Source organism: Chlorocebus sabaeus, chromosome 4 (assembly GCF_047675955.1).
Source record: "Chlorocebus sabaeus isolate Y175 chromosome 4, mChlSab1.0.hap1, whole genome shotgun sequence".
NCBI classification, from domain to species: Eukaryota; Metazoa; Chordata; class Mammalia; order Primates; family Cercopithecidae; genus Chlorocebus; species Chlorocebus sabaeus.
In genome coordinates this window covers 65,793,883-65,802,136 of record NC_132907.1, presented here as the reverse complement: position 1 = coordinate 65,802,136, position 8,254 = coordinate 65,793,883, and positions in this window count along the sequence as shown.

The window sequence follows — 8,254 nt, the reverse complement described above, 5'->3', positions numbered from 1 at the left end:
ATGGAACATTCAGCCAGACTACGGGGATTCCGCTTGCTCGTTGAAAAACAATATTCTGTGAATCCTATTTAGGATTTTAGTTTCCTATTCAGGTGAATCATAATAGGTTTACTTTATTACAGAACCAATTAGTATTTTAAAATTGGTTAATCTGTATTTGTTTTGTTAGGATTTAACATATATAAAGAATGATACATAAAAATATATGTGCCTGGAAAAAATAAGGTACAACAGAGAGCCATGGCTATAACTATAATCAGTATTCAAGAAGCCTCCACCAATTCATCTGTAAATATGAAACCTCTCTGCGACTGACCTGGGTGTAAACTTTACACTAAAATTTATGACAATTATCTCCTTTTTTTTTTTTTTTTTTTTTTTTTTGAGACAGAGTCTCGCTCTGTCACCCAGGCTGGAGTGCAATGGTGTGATCTCAGCTACCTGCAACCTCTGTCTCCCAGGTTCAAGCAATTCTCCCTCAGCCTCCTGAGTAGCTGGAATTACAGGCGCCCACCAACACGCCCGGCTAACTTTTTGTATTTTTTGTAGAGACAGGGCTTCACTCTTCTGGCCAGGCTGGTCTCGAACTCCTGACCTCGTGATCCGCCCACCTCAGCCTCCCAATATCGCCTTTTCAGAAATCGTTATACACCTTTGTATTCATCCTTAAAGTTAATTTTGTTTTGTCTGTTATGCTTTTTAATGGTAATATATGTTTTTATTTGATATCTTGTTTCAGTCAAGAGGTTTGTGAAAATTCTTAGATAATTTTAGATATTAGAGATGCCATTTATTTTTATTGCTGTATGGTAATTCATTGTATCAATAAGAAATAATTACTTATTTTGTAATTGATAGACATAGGATTTTCTTCTAGTTTAAGTCTATTATGATAAAATCCAGTGGGATTTCTGTGTGACAAGTTATGTACATCTTCCAAATTAGTATACAATTATATCCTAATTACCAAAAATGATTGTACCAACTTATTCTCTTATCCACACTTCACAATGAAATTTTTTGTTTCATTTTTTGCCACTCTCGTGGTTGTTTTGTTTTGCTTTTATGCTTACAAGGTTGAGCACACCTTTTCATAGAATTATAGAATACATAATCCACTTTTGTACTCATTTAAAAATACTATGCTATGTATTTCTCTTATTCATTTATAGCACTTCTAAACATATTTGGAATGCAGATTGTTTCCAAGCAAAGTAAAGAGTAAAGCGTGTTCTGGGGAAAATAGAAACGAATATAGGCTGGGTGCAGTGGTTCACGCCTGTGATCCCAGCACTTTCGGAGGCCGAGGCAGGTGGATCTCCTGAGATCAGGAGTTTGAGACAGTCTGGTCAACATGGTGAAACCCTGTCTGTACTAAAAATATAAAAATTAGCCTGGGGTGGTGGCGCATGCCTGTAATCCTGGCTACTCGGGAGACTGAGGCAGGCGAATCGCTTCAACCCTGGAGGTGGAGGTTGCAGTGACCCGAGATTGCGCCATTGCAATGCGGCCTGGGCGACAAGAGTGAAATTCCGCCTCAAAAATAAATAAATAAATAAATAAATAAATAAATAAATAAATAAAAATGCAAGAAGCTAAGGGGCAAGGGAATGGGTACCGGAAAGATGGCAATTCACAGTAAGATGATCACCATGGCAATGACAAAATATTTAGTAAAAACCTCACCATAATATATACACGCGTGTATGTGTGTGCATGCAAGTATAATGCCAGGTTCTAAGGAACAACAGGTAGCAATGTAGGAACAGCTGGCAACAGGTTACATTCCATTTCATTCTGATTGCCCATGTCCACATTCATATCTGAGTTATTTCTTCTTGAAATATCTTGTTTGATGTAGTAATACCTTGCTGTTTACTGTACTTAATGAAATATCGCTAAAGTAGATGAACTCAGAGACAAATGTACAAATGAATAATCAGAAATGAAATATAATATTGTCAAAAAGCTCAGAGACCTAAAAAATGTTCAACCACAATATAATATGAAATATTATTAAGATGTACATTGATAACAAGGGAGGATCAAAGTCAACCTTTCTATAAGGATCAAATCAAGGGTATTAACAATCTTTCTATTGTTAATACTTTTGAATGGATTATGGTAGAGCTCAACAGATTTTTTCAATTGGAATAAAACTGATTCAGGAAATGATACTAAAGGTGCACCTTGACCTCAAAGTCTGATAGTCTCACAGTTTCTGCAAGTAAGTTGAGAAAGAAAAAGAAGTTTTGGAGCACAAAAAAAGCGGAGGAATGTTGCAAGACATTAAAAAAAAAAAAAAAAAAAAAACTGAAATGAATGTTTATTGGCACATAAACCTAAGTAGAATAGAATAAAAAACCTACATGTATATAGAGAGGAAAGCTACCGTTATAACCAGAACTTTGGATATAAATATCTCCATTTCTATAACATTGTTTGAGTTAACGGTCTACAAATAGGAGGTAAACGACAAACGCCTAAGCTCTTAAGGAGGGCACATTGTTCACTTCAGTTATGACAAAGAAAGTAGTGGAAAAAGAAGATCCTTCCCTTCCCTCCTCTCCTTTTCTCCCCTCTCTTCCCCTTGCCTCCCCTCCCCTCTCCTCTTCTCCCCTCTCATCCCCTCCCCTCTCCTCCCTTCCCCTCCTTTCCCCTCCTCTTCCCTTACATAGAAATAAAGACCATAGAGAACAGTAGATTTAGGAATTTATCCCAGAGAGAAGATCTGGACCTTTAACAAAGAGTATGACCCAAACACCATCATACAATAGGTCACCTTTAATTCCGACTAGAGTTACAGAATTGCTATTAATCATAAACTCTTTTATTCTCTCATTAATCTTCTTTTTGAAAGAGAGTATTTCAGTTTCATTGTCCGGATTCCTCCAATTATACTTGGTGTATGTGGGGATAATTTCTTTCCCCATTCACTTCCATGTCTTTGGCTCTAGGGTTGGGACACTATCACTGGATAAAAATTTAGTATATTTTGCCTGGATGAACAATCCTAACCAGAATATCTGGTGAACAGACAGACCAACTGTGATAAGGATTCAAGTTGTTCAACCAATCTTTCCAGTTTTATTCTTTGCAGAAACATGGTAAGCATTTTTGAAGTTTTCTTTATTAAGGAAGTTTTTTGATGTTTTCTGTCTCCATATGACTTGCTTTGACCAATGTGGTATAATCGGGAGTGATATGGCTCACTTTGGACCCAAATCTTTAAAAGCCAGCTAATAACTCACCACTTGCACTTCCCACAGTTCTGGTGATCACAGACGCTCATGTCAACAAGCCTCCATTATCTCAGGTCCCTGAGTAACTCCTTGGGCAGACTGATCTAATAATCTACATAGGACATGTACTTGAAATGCAAACTTTCCATTTGTCAAACAAGCAAAATTTTGAAGTTGTTTTATACTGCAGAATTACCGACCCCACTGTGACTGTCAGAATAACAACATGTGTTTTCATTTGTTTCTGTAATAACTGTGCTACCCTATCTAATATCTTCTGAATAAAAGGATATCTAAACACCTGGACTCTGTTATCATCTTTCCTTCCAAATGTCATGTTATTGCTTCTGTATTTTAAATCCCTCTATTTTAAATATACTGTTTTTAATAGTCAAGGCTTATTAACCATTACCCATCTGTCCCACTCTTATTTGTATTCTCTAATCTACCTCAGAGCTTTTATCGGAAATTTCTTTCCACCTGCCCAAATATTGAATACTAAGTTTTGATTTGTAGGTGGTAGGAATGGCGTAGACTAGAATATCTTTACATAAAGTGAAATTAAGCCTGGATTAAGTTTTGTGATATATTCAGGTTGCTTCTATTGAGCATCAAAAATAATTATTTGATTTTGTCACTAAAGAAAAGAAAAAATGTGTCCAAACATTTTATCTTACCTCGTACAAACCAACAATTTATTAGTTTATTTATTCTTTCTAAAAGTTGGTTTACAGAAAGATAAATACAGTTTCAGGAAAATATTCGAAAGGGTTAGAGAATAATTTTTACTTATTACTTTCACTAGGGATGTAAGACCACTTTGAATCAAGCAGGGACTTGCAAAATGTGCTCTGAAGGTTAGACCAATCCGGCTGAGAAGGACGTCTTGATTTATTAATCAAATATGAATCAAATAGTTGGCTGATTGTAGATTAATGATTTAAAGTAATACTTCTTTTAATTATGATCATAAATGACCTTAAAGAAGTTCTACGGGGCCAATTATTACCACATATTATGAGGAAGTAAACAAATTTGCCGCTAAATTTTTCTCCAGTGAAGTCAGTTGTACCGTAGTTTATCTTATTATTTGACATTTACAACCCAACCGCTGATGGTTACCAATGAACTTTTACTACTTCTGTGTTTTATTGTTACTGAAAGAAATACAATTCAATGATTGAATGAAATGTGTAGCCAGTAGTTAAATCACAGTCACACATTTAAATAGTTACTTATAAAGATATACATTTAGGATGCAAATGAACTCCAAAGTTTACTCATTTTCTAAAGAATTTATCTTTGTTTACTGGTTGCGGGTGAAGATCAGTGTATTAATAATTTTCTACCTATTTTTTTTCCTCTAGAAGTTATAATGTATCTTCAAAATTTTTCAAGTTTATCTTGCTTATATTCTCAGGATCAACTCTAAGTCACTTTTTCCTATCATTATTTCCAAAGTTTCCATTATGTTTTTAAAGTACATCATCTTTTCCTTATACTCTTTGGGATAATTCTGATTTTCCTAACTGATTCAAGTATAACATACTAACACATGTAAAACACTGGACTGTAATGCAAATGAAATAATGTATAGAAAAAAATGAACATTTCTGTTTTGAAATTCCCAATAGTTGATTTTTTTTTTCCAGTGGATAAATTAAAATTTACTTATGAGGAAGAATCACATTATCTTTTTATTGGAGGGTAAAACTTATTAAGTTCAAAAATTAGTAAAGGATTTCTGTGTTTATGCAAACATAAAATGGAAATCATAGACTGGACTATGAATGGAGAACTTCCATGAGAGGCAAAACTGTTCAGATGAATAATATGAGAATTGTCTGTTTGTAATGTTAGTTGCATTTTTACAGATTCTCTTAAGTTTGACAAAAGTTGAACCTACAAGCAGAGATGAAAAAATAAAATTCTTATTTTGTTCTCTTCTCTTTGGTCCAATGTCTGTCATTGGAAAGGCTGAATTCCAAATTAAGGGGAATAATCAATACAACTATCTCTGGGAGAAAACACGTTGGCGGTTCTAACAAGGTAGCAGGTAACGAAGTAAGCAAAGTTGCCCACATTAGAAGATCTCTGGTGGAGCATCAATTAAGAATTTCCAGTGTTATCTAATATGCCATATAAAAATATCAGTGTCTGAATTGTGCTTTGCATATGTTGACCAGAGATCTTTATTAAATTTTGTTAAACACCATAACTTTAATTTTTGTGTACTTTAAGTTACCCAAATACACATTTGGTTCAAAATGGCATAGTTTACCATAGGAGAGGGAGGAACTAGTTAATAAATGACCAAGAGATATTTGCAGAAACTTAAAAATTATTTGGGATTTGTCAGAAACGTTGGCAAACTATACACGTAATTAAAAGTCAAGATATTGTTGTGGGACATTACTTAGTGTCTTCTGAATGCTAGGAAATTTGGAAACACTTTATGTAATGAGTGATCTATTTTCAAACACTAATACCCCGACTAATTTGTAACATCTTAGGCAAACTCCTCTTTGCTTACCATTCCCACTGATTTATTTATCATCCTTCACATGCAAACTTCTACAAACAATTGTCCTCATGTACCCCGAACTTCCTCTTTGCCTAATTCCCTCATGGCCTACTTCAATTTGGCAGCATTTTACTAAATTTTTAAATCAACTAATTAATAACATCTGAGGCTAAAATTATTGGACACTTTCCTGACTCATTCTATTTGAATACTCTTAACATTCACTCGTTTCTACTCCTTTCCTCTCCACAAACTTCTCTCCATGTTCCTACCTATTTTCTACTCTGTTTTCATAGAAATTCAGAGCTGTGGGCCTCAATCTACTATGGAAAACTTTCCATTATCCAATTTTTACATAATGAATACCTCAGACTTTTTTTTCCTGTATCCTACTGTATACTGTCTCCCTAGTTAATTTGATTTTATATCATTAGTTTGCCCTTATAATCATTGCATTCTCCTCCAATAGCATATCTAATAATTCAGTATTCCTGTTTTTACTACATACTAAATATTCCTGAAGTGTTTTCTTTATCTAAACAGCCACTTACTTAACTCAGCTTGAGCCCCTACAACTATACTATTCTTCCAGAAAGGCTTCCCACAATTACTCCATCTCCAGACCAATTGAATTTCTATGCACACCCAAAGTGTTCTTAAAAAGACTCAGATCATGTCACTTCTAAACTTGAAACCCTGCAGCAATTTTCTGTTTTAAGCCTCAAGTCTAAAATCATTAACCTGTTCTGTAAGGCGCTAACTGCCTCATGTCAACTTCTCTGCTTTTTCTGTTTCATTCTCAGAATTCTGAAAGAGGCTGCTGTCACAATGGTATATTTCTATCCCCTCAAATGTACCAGGCTCCTTTCTTTCTGCTTCAGGTCTTTCATGCTTGCTCTTTCCTTAGTCAGGGATACTTTTTGATTCTGAGTCCACTTTAAATGTTATTTCAACCAATATATCCTGGGCCTATTTCCATATTCTTTTCACTTCTTTTCTAGAGAAAATGTCAGAATTATACCCAAATTTATCTAAATAATTTTATGTTGCTGTTAATCTTCTTCATTAAACTGAAAAATCATAAAAGCAAGGATCATTTCTCACTTTTTCACCACACTAACACCACACTTTGCAGATAGTTGACTTAAAATTTGTATTCCATTAAGTGAATGAATTTATGAATAGTAGAACAAAAATCACAAATATAAGGCAGATAGTGAAGTACATTTTGAATGTTTAACATTTAGTTCATGCTAAGAAACATTCATGCTAAGAAAAATATTAATAATTTTCAAGGTAATAACAGCTTACGTTCATTGTATGGTCATTAAGAGTCAGACAATCTTCTGATAAGATGGCATATTTTAAATCACTCAATTTATTGGTAACTTTCTAGCTCAGTTCTCCAAAATTCATCACATTTTTCACCCTTATTTCTCTAACTACATTTTCACTTTCCTTTTACCTCTGTAAGGCATGACTGTGTTAATTTTCTCAGTAAGTGTCATCTAATACAAATAGATAAACACAATGTATTAGAGCTCCATTTTCTTTGTCACATGCAAGACTGTGATGGATATTTCTTTTAGTTAAAATCCATAAGTGCTTGTAATAGTGCTGTGAATACAGTTGATGCTCAGTAAATAGCAGTCTGGTAAAAAGAATGAGGAGGTATTCTTCATTAAAATAACTAGAATTCATTCAGCATTGCTTAACATCCCCAACAATTTGTTTCTGGAGCTTAAAATAAGAGTGTAACTATGATTACAAAAACAAAAACTTATTTTAGTCAAGACATTATTCACTTTTGAGTAGTTTAAATTTGATATTAGAAATCAAGGAAAATGGCTACTGAGAAAAAGATGTGGTTCAGATTGTTACAGTAAAACATCTTGGTATATTAAAAATGTATGATGTCAGTAGGGCTTCTATTTCAAGGCTATGAGAAAGCATTTACCAAATCTTAAAGTAAGAATGAAGGGGCCTTTTGGAAAGACTTAAGAAAATAACAATGTATAGTCTGAAAACTGGATCTTCTAAGAAGATTCTCTGATGGAACAATAGAAAGCTCGAAAGAAGGTTTGCAAATCATTTCTTGGCTCCATGTCTCAGGCTACCTATGACAAACTCAATGATCACAGTCTGATTGTGTGGCAAGTGAACATTTGGTATGATTATAGAATGGTTTTAACGAAGGAACACTAGTGTGTAAATTGTGAAGAGGTTTGGCACTTCAGGTCCCTTTGGTCTAATAAAATATATAATGTAATTTAAAATGCATTGTTCCTAGAATTAATTTAACAGTAATACTTGGAGTCAAGAAACATGTAACATTCTTGGAAATATGACCTAGGTTATGACTCAATAAATAGTTTAGGTGATTGTGCTCTCTGTTGCATGAATGAAGCCATAAAATCTCAACTTTAAATATAATTATGATGATAATCATTTTGTTAATATACTCTAGTTGATTACCTAATGAATTACA